The sequence below is a fragment of the Anser brachyrhynchus genome (assembly GCF_964034855.1).
Source record: "Anser brachyrhynchus genome assembly, chromosome: 5".
Classification (NCBI taxonomy): Eukaryota; Metazoa; Chordata; class Aves; order Anseriformes; family Anatidae; genus Anser; species Anser brachyrhynchus.
Genome location: NC_137699.1, coordinates 42,723,165 through 42,741,244, shown reverse-complemented (window position 1 = coordinate 42,741,244; position 18,080 = coordinate 42,723,165). Strand labels below are relative to the sequence as shown.

At 43.8% G+C, this 18,080-nt stretch overlaps 1 protein-coding gene across 8 annotated transcripts in view; it reads right to left on the bottom strand.

Annotated features, from left to right (window-relative positions):
• ESRRB (estrogen related receptor beta) overlaps nt 1-18,080 on the bottom strand; it is a 157,042-nt gene that overhangs the window by 57,551 nt on the left and 81,411 nt on the right. The window lies entirely within an intron of this gene.

Genomic DNA, 18,080 nt, shown 5'->3' with positions numbered 1-18,080 from the left:
GTTATTGAGAGAGATCTTTTTGATATGTTCCGTCCAAAAATTAAAAGGGAAACCATTAAATTTGGTACAGCTAAAACCTCATCGACTACAAGATGAGATCCCTCCCTACAACATGAGTCACCTCCAAGGTGACTCATGGCCTGAAACCCTGCTGGAGAGATACACAACCAGTTGGACATAGGGCAAGGTTGTAAATTTGAAGCATGCTTCCTGCAAACCTATACTCATTAGTCAGTTTGGAACACTGAAACACAGAATGAAGTTGTTTTGTCCAGCTTCAGCCCTGAACAGTGCAAAACTGATCTGTTTCACAAAAGCACTGGCTTGCAAACCAGAGACATCATTCAAGCCTTGTGGACTTCCACCAATCCAGATCAATTAATTTTGGTAAAAGCTAGTTAAAAAAATAACATCTTGCTGTCTAGCAAGAAGGCATATTTTAAAAAGACGCTCTGAATTACAACCCCCAACTTCATATTGCACCTGGAGAAGTCAGGGCTGGAGCAGCAGTAGAGAGAGAAGGGAGGTTATGGATTCTGGTGTATCCCATCAGAGCACTGTTTATTCTAATCAATCAACTGAAAAAATAGCAGCTGAAAGTAATTATTAATAATCAAGTGAAATTGGATTATTTCTCTGCACTGCAGTGTTGTCTGGATTGAGAAGCTGGTATAGAAATAAAGTTCATGAGATCAAGCTACTGAAATAAAATTGCTGACCTTAGCAGTTCATCAGAAAAGGTGCAAAAAGGAACCTCAATGGAGCACATGGGGATACTATCTGCACCGCAGGAAGGCTAACAAAAATATTATTGGAAGGCAGCTGAGCCTAGACATTTGAATCATCGTATAGCCAGCTGTAAATTCAAATGACAGTAGTAAGACCTACTGCCAAAGCTTTCCAATTCTGAGGTATCTGTTTTTGTGATTTCTCACTCCTGAAAGCAGTCAGGTCCCCCTTCCACATGCATCGCTTGAAAGAAGGAAGGGGCTCAGATCTTCTCTGAATATGTTATGACCTCTATGCAGCTGTGGTCTTGGTTGATTTTGTACTCAAGTAATGGAATGGAAACATAGCATTATATTGTATACGTGCAACATGGTCTAATACACATCAGAAAGGAACACTGTACCAAACATTTTGCAATATGCTCAAAGTCAGGATAGCTGATGTTTGTCTAAAACAACCATAACATGGCATTGCACAGAGAGAGTCATATTCTCAAACAAATACCGAATTGCAACTACAAAATACGCACTTCTACTGCAAAAACAATGGCTCAGTGAACCTCATTCACAAACTCAGAGATGGAACTACATTAGTCATTTGTGTCCGTGTCCATGCAATTACACATGTATCTTGTAAGTACTTTGCATACTTGAAAATTTATCTCAGATATGGTATTAATGGCCAGACTGGGTATGAACCAGTGAAGCTCCCTTGCAGTAGATGGAATTGGACCACTTTACAAAATCTAGGCAGCAAGCCATAGAGTTCCACGCTTCTATCAAGGAGACATACTACCCAGCTGCAAGGGGAATACACTGCTGCTACTGAAGGAGACAGAACTTGGAGTTTTCTGACATCCATATGTGCAAGACCTCAGCCATAAAACAGAATTACCACAGCAAACATTTTGTGTTTAACAGCTTGCTAATTACATTTTCAAATTAAATATTTACTCCCATCTTCTACAGCACCCAACAGTCTGAGTTACTCCCTCATTAAATTTAACAATTTCTTAAATCAAAAAAACCCTTTATTTAAAGGGGGCTGGGCAGAATCTGGAGAGTTTCTCTTTCCTCGTAGCTGTTGGATGATGCAGAATGCTACACAATTCCCAACACGTTATCTTACAGAACAAGGGATCTGAGGAGTGAAGGGTAGCCAACAGTAGATATATGCATCTACTCTGCTAAGTCTAATGATCCCCAGGGCAGGCTTTTCCTCATCACTTGCAGCAATACGTTGCTTTCACTGTCCCACTGCAAGCACCGCTGCACCGGTGTATTTATTTCTAACACTTTTTTGTTTCAGGAAGCAAGGAGGAAAGAAGGGGAGATGTGATTTAATGTTCTTCTTTGAGTTGGATCAGTCTGGAAAAGTTCAGAGAGTGTGGATCATCTACCAGAGCAAAAGCATACCATTACTTCTGCATCATTAGTGTCTGCTTTAGGCACCAGTCCACAGAGCAGCACGTAGAAATGGGAAGAGGATAAAAAACAGCGATGAACAGCACCTTGGGCTCTTTAATATTGGTGTGAGAAGAAAGGGTTAAACCTGCGTTGAGGTTCACATCATTCTCCATGCTTTGTGCAAGGCCAGCAATCAATCAATCTTACTCTCTCCTTTTCTTCCTGGGAACCACTGCAGGAATATCATGCCCAGGATCTTGTTTAAATCCACGACTCCTGTCTGTCAAGTCAATTCTTCCTACCCTCCCTCAGGCCCCCCCACCCCCAAGACACCTCCCGCCCTCTCTCCCCGAAAAGGGGCCTTCTGAGCTCGTTTTGCTAATGTATTCTCAAACCAAATTAGGGGCCCTGACTCTCGGTGAAGTTCGTGAGTTAGTTGCCGCGATGCACTGAATTAAAGATACCATCTCGGAATCAAATCAGATTAGAGCCCACACACACACATGCAAAAGCCCACTTTCTAATCAATTTTATAAAGGGCCTTCAGCAGAGATACACTAATGGTATTGAGCTAAGATCTTTAAACTAAGTCTGCAAGAAGTCTGCGGAGATAAAATGCACACTGTATTAAAGAGAAAGCTCTTCACTGTGCCCTTCCTACAGAGAACCCAGAGCACATTGGAAAAGCACCTCAAAACACGAAACAGCTCTCCTGAGCCTGAGATGTTTCCTCCCATCCTACCCTCGTCTTCCTCCTTCAAACCTTTAAGTCCGTTCTTTCACTCACTTTCTGTTAAGCTGCAGCAGAAAGTCCCTGCACAGAGGGCAGGGGAGACGGGGGAGCTACAGAGCCCTGGCATGTACTAGCAATTAGACATAATGAAAACGTGAGGATCCTTTCGGGCCTGTTCCATGAACCTACAAGAAGAGGGCAAGGTGGGTGATCAGCTGCCCAGGTTTTATGGGGAGCTCCTACTCCAACAAAGTTGCTCTGCAGTCATGTGCAAGATGCTAGGCACGGCTGCGCTGCTTGGAGCATATAACTGGGATGCCACGGCAGCCACAACCTGGCAGAGATGTGACTCAATGCATGGCAAGGGGATCCCTTTAGAGCCGGAGCTGTGCACACCCAGCATCCTAACACCCTGCTGTCTTCACGTCTCTCTGTTTAGTGGTGGAAGGTCTTGTCTGTGGCAGCACGTTTCACCCTCTGAAGCCAACACTAGCTTCAAATATGGAGCCCAGAAAAGGAAGAGCAACAAGACATGAGAAAAAAAAAAAGTTAGGTAAAAATTGCCCACAGTGACTTTGAATGGGAGGCAGATGAGAGAGTTTATTAAAGAAGCTAAAATTGGTGATTTAATAGCCCAGTTGTTGCTCAATCACTAACAGCCAGAAAAAAAAGCAAACTGAAGACTCTGGTTTTGCAAAGTTTTGTGTGTCAGATTAGGAAGCAATCTTCTGCTCTGTTTTAATATTTTCTTACAGTAAAAGCACCTCAAAACATTCCACACAGTACAAAGCCAAATCTCAGAACCCAACATCAGTCTTTACAGCTGTTCACTTTCTAAGATGCCACTTCTAAGAAAAGGATGAGAGGACGTGCTAAGGTAACAGAAAATCTGTCTTAACAACAATCCCTTAAAGACAGAAAGTCCTCTTTACCCATGAGAAAGTATACGTCTTAGATCCTCAAAAATTCTCATATGCTCAAAATTTTCTTCATTTCTGAAACTCTAGTCGGCAAATTGAACTGTGACATTCTGCATACACAGTAAAAGTCCCCCTCAAAATTTTGACAAAAATAAGTCAAACACAAAATACCATTCTCTGACCAGTGACTAGCTAACACACACACACTGGTCTAACAACACACTGGAATTGATCACCTGAACTTTTAAAGGGCCAACCTTGAGAAAAGCAAGCCTTCCCCGTGGTTTTTGGACAGGTGACAGTTTCTAGAGTTTAGAAGAACACCCTTGGCCTCCTGCAGCAGAGAAAACCCCAGCTATACTTTTTAAGGGGCTGAGGCAGCAATCTTCCAAGAGCTTGAGCTCTGCACACTGTTAGCACAGAAGAGAGAAGATTTTAAGTGCCTTCTCAGCTCAAAGCTGTAGCACACAGAGACCACAATTCCCAGGCTGTTATGCGCTCCTTCTTTACCTGTTGGGCTCTGAGGAAAAGCTGTGGTTTGTATGTGCTGCTCCTCCATATTAACTGCTCGTGTGCGTGCAGGATGAGATCCAAAGGCCGTGCATAACTAGAAAGTGCCTTTTTGACCAGCCTCCTCTTGGCTGAGAAACGTGCCCCCTACCAGCACAGCTGAAAAAGGAAAAGCAAAGTCAGGGACCTCAGCAGGAGGGCTGTGGCAGACACAGGGTCTGAGAGACCTACACAGAAGCCTTGCCCAGCAAAGCTTCTCAGAGCTCAGATGGGCTCCGCTTTCCCTGAGACGGCTTCAGGCCTCACACCACTCTGGAGTTTTACAATGGTCGTGTGCTGAGGATGATGCCAGTTTTCAATGCAATTAACCTTTACAGCCTAATGAAATGGCACTATTGGATGCGGTGGCAGCAAGGAGCCCCTTGGCTCTGGCAGTCTCCTGAGGATGGGTTATCGAGGTTGCGGAGCATCACTGCTCCACTTCTATTTACAGGCTGCTGCTAATCAATGCCAGACCTGAAAGGAGTAGGCAATGCCAGCCCCAGCATCGTACTCCGACATCATATTGATCCCTGGGAGGAGAGGGGACTTGGGTCTGCGCCCATTGATCTGCTGTGTCACAGGCAGAGTTCTTCCAGGAACGCACCCAGGCAGCAGCAGCACGCATCTGGGAGAAAGGAGAAAATTCCTCAGATGGGAAAACATAAGGGTTACCTCACAGATGATACCAAGGCAGCGAACTGCCCTGTGGCTTAGGAAGAAGCAGATCTGAGATAGATCTTAAGGCTTTTGTGCTTGCTGTTTTATGCTCCTTAGCTGGAGTACGACAGGCACATCAGTACTCCCAGGGGTGGCTGACAACTGCTGCACCCCGAGGGCTGACACTTGGAGTCCCTTGCGTCCTCTCTAGCTACTGAGCTTTGGGAAGCAGTGGTGGTGGGGAGGGAGGGTTGCAAGTCTCATATTACGTGAGGAGGTGACAGATAACCTTCGTCTCCCACGCCAAGCCATCCTGCTAATAAAACCCACAGAGTACAAACCTGACCCATATTTGCATAAGACTTTAACCATCTCTTTCGAGATTTGCCCTGCAGTGCTCAGTTGATCCCACTGCTTTAGTTCCAAACCTGCCACAGATGTGCCACCAAATTCAAGCACTCTAAATTCTAGAACCTAAATTTCAATCTTGAAAAATTCTAAGAATGCTTTTAAAATCAGTAAATTCATGTACTAAAATATATTGGTGTCTGTCTTGGTTGTCTAGGTGGCTTCATGCTCTCACACCATGATATCAAATTTTCTTCTGCATTGCTGAAGGCAAGAAATTTGCATTAAAAAACAAAACCATAGCCTCCACATCACTTCAAAAAAATAGGCCTCTCGTCAAGTACTGCAACACTAAAAGCTTCCTCCTTCCTCCATTTTTGCTGCTCTTCTGCTTTTAATAAAGCTTGATTTTGCTTGCACTGTTTATGGGATCATTGTTTTCACACCCCTTCCTCCTTTTTTTTTTTTATAAACTTACATTTTTCAAATACCGTGTACATCTTTCAAACACAGTCCTGGCTCAAGCTTCAAGAAACCACACAACCCCAGAAGCATCTGCGCTGCTCCAGTGTAAGAAAAATGCCTCCAGGACACATCCAGGACTTAGCTCCATGCCCTGTCACAACAAAGGTAAGGGCTGCTGGTGGTGGCAGTTTCCAGACAGGTGAAGATACAACGCTACTGTTGAAACCACAGTTATTCAGTGGTGAAGGAGGAAACAAGGAAGTCAAATTACAGTTGCAGCAACTGAGCTTTGCTTGGATCACAACAGAGCCATGCGGTTACAGAGTACGTTAGACGAATAGATGGTGAACACAAACTATTTGACAACTCCAAGGACAGAGAGTTCCAACATCAGCCATCCACAGGCCTTCTTCTCTGGCAGTGGTGCCAAGGCAAGTTTCCATATCAGAACCTTCCTCTTACACAGCCTTTGGCGACTCGGTTCCCGTATCTGAACGCCAAAGGATGATAATGCAGAACTGCCCAGGAGATTAACCTGAATCACAGTTTTGCCCTACTTACTGACCTGGGAAGTAATTAGCTCACCATATTGCCCTTCTTCAAGTTACAAGGCTCCCAAGAATAGCAGAGGCACATAGCATTCACATCGGTAGAATTCAAAAGCTACAGCTCAGCCAATCTGAGGCAAAGCAACCCTGCAGATCAGGGGGAGGCCTGGCTGAGTCGAGTGGAGAAATGAACCTTCAAGCAGCTAAAAAAGGCACGCGATGCAGTCCTGGGAAGCCCTGGATTTCACTAAAGAGACAGAGCCAACCCAGAAAGATAGGAACAATGGGAGATGGGGTGAGAAGAAAATAACTCTCTGAAGACTCCGAAAGGCAGCAGAAAAGAAAAACAGAAAATAGGTTCTGGTAACTGTAAATCAAAGACAATCCAGATCAGCTTGCAGCGGATCTGCCTTAAAAGGAGACAGTCAACAGGTAAGCAGGAGAAGCAAGAAGAACACTTTGTCCTTTATGTCTTTGGCACAGAGTACGAATAGAGGCAGGGCACAGACAGTATGATATAGATGCTGCCAGGGCAAAAAGGGCTCTGAAATTAGTGCTTACACACGCAGTGCAATACACTGAGAGCTGCTCTCAAAGGAGGATATTTTCCAGAACTACAAAATGTGCTCATCTCCATATCTGAGTGTGAAAATCAGGACTGCCACGTGCAGCATATGTTTACATATACAAATACAGGAACCTGCTTGGAAAAGAAGCAAAGACTTCTTTGCCATTCAGCCCCAAATGAACAAGGACACTCTCATCTTTCCGTGACCTGTATCAAGGTAGAACAGATGCATTTGCACTGCACATAAGCTTTCATCTTGACTGTAGAAATTCAAGCTGAAGGACTTAGGACATGTGGCACCCATCTTCAGGAACTCCTCTCCACTAAAGCAAAAATGAAGAACAATCTAATTTGTGTGATTGTGACTGGGACATGGCAGGCTTTATTATTAAATGCATTCTTCTCATTGCAAAAGCATTTCACCCAAAGTGTTAGGCGGTGTACTGCGTATTAAAGCATTTGCCCATAAGAACTTGGATTTCAGAGGCAGACTAAAAGAAAGGAGATGCGTCGATCCACAATTTACAGACAGGGGAGAGAATCAGAGACTTGAAGTCTTTGCTCATTTCACCTAGGGAGGTTATAGAAGAGCTGGGAACTGGGCTTTGATCCTGATCCCAGCTTTAGACCACTCAGCCTCTTTAAGAACAGAAATTAGGAGAATGACAGAATCAGAGGAGTTATTTTGCATGCTTCCAAGAGCAACGGATACATTTAATTTATCAGTAGGGACAGAATACCACAGAAAATTCAATTGCTTTTTAACAAAACCCAGCAACAATAACAGCCCTTCACATCTTCATAATCTTTATAGATTTGCTCCAAAACTCATGCTACAAGTGCATCTCAACATTTCAGGATATTTCTTCCTTTATATGTTTGCTTAGATTTTGTTTCATGTATTTTAAGAAAAAGATCATTTTCACTCAGAAATGACAACTATGCGAGGACAACCGTTATGGTTAAGCACAGCTACAAAAAGTCAATTTCCTCAAGTTAAAATTCTACCAGTTCCTTAAGAAAAAAATAAAATGTCCCAGAGATAATCCCCCCTCATTGGGAACACAAACCAGATAGCAAAACGTAGCCCTGGACAGCAGAAACATCCACATGAGTGTCTGCAGAAGGAAGGAAACAGGGAAAGGATCCCTCTGTCAGGTCAGAAAGCATCAACTCTGCTCTCAGTGAGCACCGCAGCTAGGTTTGGGGAGTCTGTGCTGCCATCTTCAGGGATGCTCTCTTCTTTCTGTGACCCAAAATCGCAAATGAAGGAAAACAAGAATTTCAACAAAAAGAAAAAAAAAAAAAAAGGAGATACCAGCTCCACTCTTTTCCCTCCAAAATTGCTGGTTGCCTTGTCTTGACAAGCTCACAGAGAATCACGGAAATTAAAACTGTGAGAGCCTAGTCCATATACATTCCCCAGGCTGCAGTAAAACTAACTAATCATTGGTGCTTAGCTCTGTCTGATTTCTCTCTCTTCTAATCCAGAATGGGATCGGGTGATTATTCAATGTGCCTCGACGGCAGATGCTCAGTCGATGCTAACTAACCATCTTCTTTACAAAGCAATTTCAAAGAGACAGAGTGAGAGACCCTGACCCCTTCCCACAGGGCTGAATTAAAATGAAACAGTTAATTGTGTGCCCACAGGGTTCTAAAAGCCCTGTTCTGCAAGAACAAATCACAGGTATTCCTAAAACTCATGTATGTGTTATTCTTCCTCAGACTAAACAGCTAGATTGGAGACGCTGTGGGGATACATGCTGCATAACAGCAAAGGTAAATTGAAGAGGACAAACCAGAATCTCCTTGTTTCTGACCTAGCAGACGTGTACGTATCTCAAATCATTCCAAAGTGCCTTTTGATGTGTGCAACTCCCCCTCCTCCTTTTTTTTTTTTTTTTAAAGGACAACCCATCCTATATTGCTGTGAATTCTTTGTCTCTTCTCTGAGTTCTTACCTTGTTACATGTACCTTACATTTTTCAAATTGCTTTACAGGCTCCTGGCTACAGGGCCCTCATGGATCAAATATTGCACAACAAAATACAACCCATTAATACTGTGTTTTCAGGTTGAAAATCATGTGCTTGCTCCCCAGCTGCTATGCTGAGACAGGACTTTCTTTGCTGGTCGTAACGCTGACTGAATGGGAACCGTATTCTTCAGATCTCTATTGCCCTCTGGCCTCACTATCCCCATGCCCTCGGTAAACATAACTGCTCCATCTTCTCAATTCATCTACATGACAGAAAAAGAAATAATGTTTTTATTCAAATTAAGCACCAACTATTTGCTCCTACATAGGTCAGGATAATCGCTGAAGGTTACAGATATAAAACAGCGCTATCATTTTTTATTAATATTAACAACCCATCTTTGTTTAAAGCTTTTGGCTTTGTATTTTATTTCACCTATGATACAGTTATTACCTCACAAAATGGAAGAGTTCCTTTTTTATCCACTCAGGTCACTGTAAAAAATATATTAAAAAATGATGATTTACAGTGAATAAGAAGCGATACGTAGCACCTTTCAACCACAAGGACTTCAAACTGCTACTCAAAACCATATGTGCATTAAGGGATTGTTTCGCTCATCTGTCTCTGATGCCTAACGCGGCAGCTCTTCTGCAGCACACAGCCCAAGTTCAAGAATTGGAAAAAGAATTGCCTGTCCTATTGAAACTATAACAGAAAATAAGGAACTAATGTAAATTTCTGAGCTGAAATTTTATCAGAATATTAGTATCCACCAAACAAGCAGTACCGCAATGCCACGATGGGTGCCAGGCTGAGGTGCTGGCTCTTGGAGCGACAAACTTTCATTAGCAACACCAGCTTTAGCCCTGCCCTCCACATTTACTCGCTTACCTTCTGCTCAACTTTGCTAACCTGCAATAACAATCAGGACCACAGTTTAGCATATGCACAAATAAAAGAGGAAGAAGAAAGCAAATGGTTTACTCCTAACTGAAGAGACTCCTACTAAAAAGGCTGACTGAACAAAGAAGAAAGCTGTCGCTTTGCTGATGGATTATTTTAAAGCCATTCCACAAAATTTAATAGACAGTCTCTTCTCACGTAGTCCTGGCCCTTTCTGTGATCCATCACGTACCCTCAGCTTGGTCCATCTGTTCTGTGTGTCTCTCAAACACGCACCTGCCTTCCTCCACGCCATCCCTCACTTCGGCCAACCGACTGGTTGACATCACCTCGCAGCCAGTGCCTGCGACACGTCCCTCTGCAAGACCTGCATCTATTGAGAACACTGGCAGAAAGCAACTCACTAACGATGGGGGAAACGTGCAATGAAGGACTCGTGCTGCCTTTTCAAAACCTTCACAAAATGTAAATGCACTCACAGCCTATTAAATTGGGTGGATTGTTTTTCTTTCCCCCAGTCCCAGCCTAGTGCGGATCTGGTGGAAAGAACAAAACTAACAAAATCCTTGTTTTCTTGGCTTTCCCATCGCTGCCTTGGTGCCCTCTCTGCTGCTCCCTTGCCTTTCCCTGTTCACACCAGGCACTCCAGGGCAGCGCAGCATCTCCACACCTCTAGCAGCAGACAGCACACCGTGACCCTGTCCTAGGAAGAGGCATTCCCCGTATCATCCCCAAGGGAACCTGCAAAGCTGCTGGTCTGCATCTCCGAGACTCCAACATTGCCCTTGAAAGAAGACGTAGAGGTGCTGGGTGGTACATGGCTTGTGGATGCTGCTACAGAGGAGGGGATGGAGGGACGGATCTGGAGGTAGCAGCAGCGGCTACCGCTGGCCACCATGGAGGAGCCTGAGCAGAGCCGGTCGGAGGCAGCTTAGCCGTACTGTGCTTTGGTCTGTGCAGTAATATCAGCCTCTCACTTTCATGAGTGCTAAATTCACACAAAAATGTTTTTTTTAAAACCCACCACAGGCGATTAAGCTGTGATCTAGATTAATTAGCTGCCATATTTCATTTTTAAAATCAGAACTGGCCTGTGCTGACACTGAGCAAACTTATAATATTTTTACTCGTACCTAACCGCCTCTGATTTTTCACACTGCCTGGAAGTGAACGGCCGCTCTGGGCCTCGCTTACCCATGCCAGGCTGCTGCCTGCACCCACTGCTGGAAGCAATGCTGCAGCACCCCTGGGGACGGTGCTGGGCTGAGGGTGGGGGACCAGGGATCTCCTAATTAAAGTGCTGACCCCGCCATAACCCACGCGCCCCAAGTAGCATTGCTTCAGTGCTGAAAACAAAAGATTGATGAATTGTATAATGTACTTTTGCTGCTGTTAATTTTTCTGAGTGCTGCTGGTTGGTGTCTCCTGGAGGCTAACAGGCCCCTTTGGCCACAGAACGATATTTACTCCAGCCCGGCAGCTGGGCTGCTGGAGGCAAAACCTGTGTCCTTGCCCTTCCCAGTGACAACCAAGCGTCAGAACGCGCATCAGGAAAAGGACATGTCTGACAGAGGTACAGCATTACTGCGTGGAAACATGGCTCACCTTCCGCCTCCTATTTCCTGTGAAGATCTTTCACTTTGCACCTTTAAATCCCTAAATAAAGAGGGGATAAGCTACAACCTTGCCTAGGCAACACCACAGATTACCCTTTCCAAAACTATTTTCCCAGATGCTAAACTCTTTTACCTAGCCCTATTTTGCTTCCTGTCCATTAACTCTTCACAGCAAATGATGTTCAACTCACCTCCACAAAGCACCTTTCAGTCTTGATGACACTTGAAATAAATGCTGGCTCCGTAACCCCAATCCCAAATCTACATCTCCCAGAGCCAGGAATTCTCTCAGGGACTAAATACGTTCATCCAGCCCCTGCCATCAGTTAACACTCCTGTCAGGCTGTTTCAAATACTACATTTACCTCAGGAGTCCTAACAGCACCCTTCTCAGGCCAAGGAGACGCTCCGAGTCTCAGTTCAGCAGGAAGCACCTCCTGAAAACCAAGCTGGAGCTGTGCAGGAGGTAACCGTGCTTGCTTTAGTACAGACAGACACAAGAGGTGTGCACAAGATGCACATACAAGCGTAAGTCATATAGGTGCAGAGGCAAATCCATTTAGACCAAGTAGCAGCAGGTAGGCACCATGTAACTCTCCGTATGTTCAGTGGCATATAAAGTATTTATATGAAATATCAATGCACAGTACTCCACAAACACAGGCAAAACACAGAACCTGCTTTTCCTTCCCCACACCTGCTAGAGCAAGCACTGCACAAACGTAAGGAGGATGGGAACTACTGAGCAATGCCCTAGGCCCATGAACTTTTCAAGCAGAAGAGGTGCTGCCATGTGCTGCTCTCTGCTCCCTCCTTCCCACTCAGCAGAAAGGACTTCAGATAAAAATAAAAGTTAGGAGAAAAGTGAAACCATCTCCCGCACCACGCTGCCAAGAGCCAACAAGCAGCACATGGTGATTCTGCAACACAGCACTGAGACTTGAAACCAGCAACAGTTTATAGAATGGGCCAGAAAAGTCTTTAAAAATTGGTTGTAGTCCCCAGTTCCCCCCTTTTCCAGCACACTGAACGTGAGCTTTTTCTGCTGGGGTTATTCCATAGTATTTCTATTGCAACAAAAGAGGCAGCTGAGCCTTTCCTTCTTCCGTGCTACACCAGGGTTGTTCTAATTCCCCCCAACTGCTGCACAGGACTCCAGCCCCATCCCACCCCACAATGATGCACTGCTCCTGTCTTCCCCGCTCCCTTGGAGCAGAAGTGCAGCACAGGCCTCCTACCAGCAGCTGATGTGCATCTTCCTTCTCTAGTTGCAGGGATGCTAAACACACTGTAATAAATCTCCTCATCCCATGGGAGCTGTTCACTTTCCTTGGGCCCCACGACATTACACACAGCAGCTCTTTCCAAAGTCAAAAGCTCCATTTCAAAGCTCCTTTGCCCTCTGAAAGAGGCTGCTGCCCTAATGCCTTATCTCCCCCCACTGCAATTTGCTCCCCGTACCACCCGACTCTCAGATTCCCCACCATGGGTGCAGGAGGCAGATTCCATTCAGCCAGTGACAGAGGGCTGTCAGGAGGAAGGGACCTGCGTGCTTGCATGGGCAGGCTTTACATACATGTTTCTTCCTCACCTCACCACTTTCCAACACCTCACCTCGCCAACACACTCTCCTTGTAGCAGAGAGACAGATCAAATGAGTCTGTAAATTAGAAAGAAAGCCCCTTGCCAGCCAAGTGGCCACACAGTGCATGTTGAATTAAAAAGCCAGGAGAGAAACAATTTCTCACAAAGAGAAATTTTTAGGCAAATCTTCATTCAATTTTAGCAGTTGAAACCTATAAATGTGCTATCAAAATCTTCCTTCCTCCTCCTGTGATCTCTCCTTCCCTTAAAGCTGTTGTACTCAAATTCCAACTTTCTGCAGGAAGAAATGGTCATGCACTACCAGTGTGTGTTCAGTAATTTATATGAGAAAAGTTGTGGGAAATAGATTTTTCCTATTATGCTGCAGACAGAAACCTTAGACAAGGCAAGACACAGCCACAGTGACTGGACTGCTGCTCTGAGCTTTTCAGTCACCGTTGCTCCCTCACAACGTGATCTCAAGCTCCATCACCCAGGTTCTGCCCTTGTTCACCTTTCCTCCTGCTCACCATCTCCAGCCAAACAAAGATCTAACACTGTCCAGTGGAAGGATCCTGTATATACTCCAAAATGCTCAAGATCATTCTGCATCATCAACTCTCCTTCGGATCTCCTGTCTAGAGCAGTGGAACATAGCCTGGGATTGCTTTTCACATTTCCCAGCAGCATCAAGCTTCGCAACACTACAGAATCAGATGGCATTTAACTTAGATTTCCTACCCACAGGGGAATATCGGTAATGTTTTGCTTAAGGAACGGTTTGTTACATTTGCCTTGTTTTTTTTTTCTTGATCCTACCTATTCTAAAGATGTAATTGCTGTTCAGTTTGATGGCATTTATATATATACCTTAAAAGAAACTTGAAAACAAGAATCAGGTCTCTTCTTCCCAGCTGTCATGTTCCAGTCTTTCTCCTTCGCACAGGCCTTCTTCTTCCACAGGTTTCATCTCCATGAATGTGGCAAAGGACATTCTCATCTGGAGCTCTTCGGAATCCCCCACATGTTGGAATGCTTCCTTGGAGTCCTGCTTTACTCTCCTCTGCTGTGTTTTTAGCCCAATAATATTCTTTGCAACTTCAGCGAGTTCACGCTTCACCTCCTCTCACACCTCATTTGGCATTTTGTCCTCTGTGCATTTTAGCCATGCATCAAACTGCTCCCCAATTATCACTATAGAGCCTTCCCCAACATACTCCAAATTATTCCCAAAGGGCTGAAAGAATCATTTCATGCACTGGAAGCAAGAATCCTGAACTCTGAACGAAGCAGCTGGTGATCTGAGGCACCAGCAACACCTGGCAGAGTTTTAGACAAGGAAAATGAGTAGTTCCTGGCCTTCCATTCAAAACTTTAGTCTTTTCCCCCCCCCTTCAATATGATCTCTTATAGCAGTTCAAGGGATATCTTCCTCTAATGTTGTGTTGAGCTCAATGGCCTAATACTAATCTTGTGCCAGCTTTACATTGGTGTATGCCATCTGATTTTGACAGTTACTTGTCATTTATACAAGTATAAATGACAGCCGATTCAGATCCAAAGCACCTTAAAAGACAATTTTAAAAAGCAAGTTCCCAAACACACTCAAAGTCTGTAGATGGTCTCTTCATCTTGTGGCTTCCGCTTGTCTGGATTCCCATATAAATTCTTAACACAAGCCTCTTCCTTCAACAACACTGACAGCATTTCATGGTTGTTAGTTGCTTTCAGAAGATGAAGTAACCTGATATAAATTACCTATTGCTGCGAGTGAAACAGAACCTGTTAACACAGTAGTTGCTCCTAGAAGGCAGCAAGTACTGACTACATTATTACTGGCAGAAGGTTTTCTGTCAAGGTAGAAGTCATTTTAATATGGCTTCCTCCTCAAAGATTTTTCTCTATGGCTATTAAAGTTTTTTTTTTTCCGTGGTTCAGTAGTCTGTATCACGAAAAGTGGCAAATCTTAACTCGCACTCTGGTGAGAGTATCGAAGCTATAGTGAGACCAGTGAGATGTCATTCTCCCAGAAGAAACTAGAGACACTGAGGACTGGGGACAGGGGTCAAAATAATGTCAATCCCAAACTGAATGGATTGTTCCCTGTTAAAATCTGTATTTATTTGCTGCTCACAGCTATTCATTCACCCTGTGAAGAAAAGAATCCCAGTAAAGCAGCTACTGGTAAGGGAAAAGATAAAGAGAGTATTTAAAACAAGTATGCCTACGTGTTCATCATATTGTGATGCAGACAAGACTAGATGAGAAATTAGCTACATAAATTCCTGCATCTCCTGGCGAGACACAATTAATTGATTCTCTTGATGAACTGGTTATGAATTTCAAGCCAATATACTCGTGATTCTTAACTCAGGCTGCAAGAGCACCGTGATTCAGATCCCAATGACCCACTTATTCTCCCAGCTGCCACTCACCTACACAAGGTACATAAAGATACACAGTCAGGGAACCAGGTAGGAGATACTTCATCTTCACGTATGTTTAACCTAGGTGTACCTAAAATTCTAGATGTCACTTTATTAGGGAAAGAGTGACAAACTAGATATTTTAAGATACCAGAAAACGGTTGCATCAACTCAAGAACAAGTAAAAGTGAGAGACTGCTTCATTTAGGAAACATTGTGCAAACACACCAAAGATGCACTCAGAAAGATGGTAATGTATTTCTGAAAGACCACAAGGAACTAAGATGGAAAGCACTAAGGTTTCTCTCCTAATCAAGCTTCTTTACTATGAGATCTCCACAGCCAGTGGAATCGCTCCTCTGTGGATGTGGTGACAGCTTCCAAATACGTACCAGCGAAATGAGGAAGGGAGTTTGCAGGGTAGAACTGGTCATGGATGACAGAGAGTGTCCTTGGAGGCTCCACAAGCTCCACGAACATAGAAACCCTCTCTTAATGCAGCAGTGAGAGCACTGCCAACATGCCCAGGAGAAACCCGCATACACTTTTTAGAGGGCAAAATAATTTGAACATTTCCAGAGAGCCAGCCTGTGAAAAGAAAGGCGTGATGGTGGGTCCCCAGGCAGCCCCTTCCTCAGGAGCGAGGTGCCCGGCGCACTGTCAGCAGAGCCCTGCAGATGGCTGCAGAGCTCCTCCAGCTCCTACCTGCGCTGGAGCAATGGGCAGGTGGGGGCAAAGACTCCGGCCTGTCCCCCACCGAGGGAAGCAAAACTACTGTCCTTCCAAACGAAGGACATTTCCAGCTACGCTGCCTTTATTCCTACCCAAATCTAACAGCCAGTCACCTGCAGGCTGAGTATCAGTGTCTAACCTCCCAAGAATCCTGCATGCCACGTCTTCCCACCTTCTTCTCCCCCTCTCACGTGTTACGTGATGTATCTCTGCAGGGACAGGGTCAGGTTTTGCATCACAAAATTTTGGGAGCACATCCTTCCTCTACCTCATGATGACAATGATTTTTTCTTTTCTGTACCTGCCTTCTGCCAGTTACATTCTCTGGGAGGAGAGCAGCCTGATGTCTGCACCAGCCCAGCATCGCCCAGTGGTCAGCTACCCAGCATGGGCAAGCTGATGCTCACTGCAGTTTGGTGCCTTCCTTGAAAATGCCAGCCAAGGCAAGGAATCATAAAACATTCCTTTACGGTATTTACCTGGTCACTTTTCAATGTGCACACTTCTGAATCAAATAAATTATCTCCTAAGAGGGAGTCCAGAACTTATAATAGGCCCAGCCTCTTTTAATCCATGCGATATTAGACTCGTTAGTCATCAGGATAACAATCCTATTTGCAAATCAGCTACCTTTATCAGATAACCAACGGGACCTAGTACAATATCTATTAGTCCAACAACATCAGCACTAAGATATATAACTGCTTCTGTACAAAACCCGTTCTTCTAATCCTTCTTAAACTCAACAAGACTGATTGGTTTTTATTATTCATGAATTAATTTTTAACTCTTGGTCCAACAGGGGAATTGAATCTATAACATTTTGCAGAGACTGAGGCAAAGAAACGGTATTGTGAGAAGGCAGACAACCCAAAAGCAGGTGTTTTTTAGTTCTTTCAACCAACAAGGGGGAGGGAAGCTGCATCTGTTTTTCCCTGCACACCTGGGGTGAAAATTCTAAGGAAAATGAGCGCATTAAAGCAAGTATAAATACCACATCACTGCACTGCAAGAGCTTTTTTGTTTGTTTCATAAATACGTTATTAAAAATGGCAGTAGAATTAAGTTTTTTAGTACTTTTAAAAACAAGTCCCTGTTAGAACACAAAAGTGGGGAGATTTCTACAGTTACAGTCCGTATTATCAGTGATACTGTGATCATGGCCACAGCTAGGGCTTATAGTTCCCTCTGCAATGACAGTCGCCTAAGTGTAATAGCTAGAAGAAAAGCACCTGCTCTGTTTTTAAAGTAAAGAAAAACAACAAACCACATCTAAAAGAATAAAAAGAGAACAATCAGAAACACCGTAGGTATTGAAAAACACAAAGCACATTCCATCTTCAAATAACTTTCTAGGCAAGGGATTCCATAAAGAAAGCAAACTACATTCTGTGCCTTCCAAAAACAAGAAGGCATTGAAAAGAAAAAAAAAAAAGGAAAAAAGAAAAGAGAATAAAAAAGAAGTTTCCAAAATAACCAGAATAGCAAAAAAATAAACTAAATAAATTTTCAAAAATCAACAAACAAACAAAAATCCAAACCGATGATTTTTTTGGTTACGGCACAAGAGCCCAGCTTTATCTGGAGAACGTTATAGCGGGATCTGTGTCTTGCACATTGTTTTTCAGATTCCCCTGTGGCATTTTATTTTTAAAAAATATTTGCTTATCTTTAAAAATCACAGATTCTAATATGCATTGATTTGTAAACAGAACAGCTATTTGCAGTTGTTTAGTAACACCTAACCCTATATACCTACTAACTATTTTACCTACTAAGTCCTAACAAAAACACCAAATATTTCTTAAGCACAAATGTTACTTATGGCATATTTGGACGGCATTCTACTTTTATTGAACACCTTCCATGCAAGGCTATCGAAAGATTTACAAACTTTATTTAAGAAAG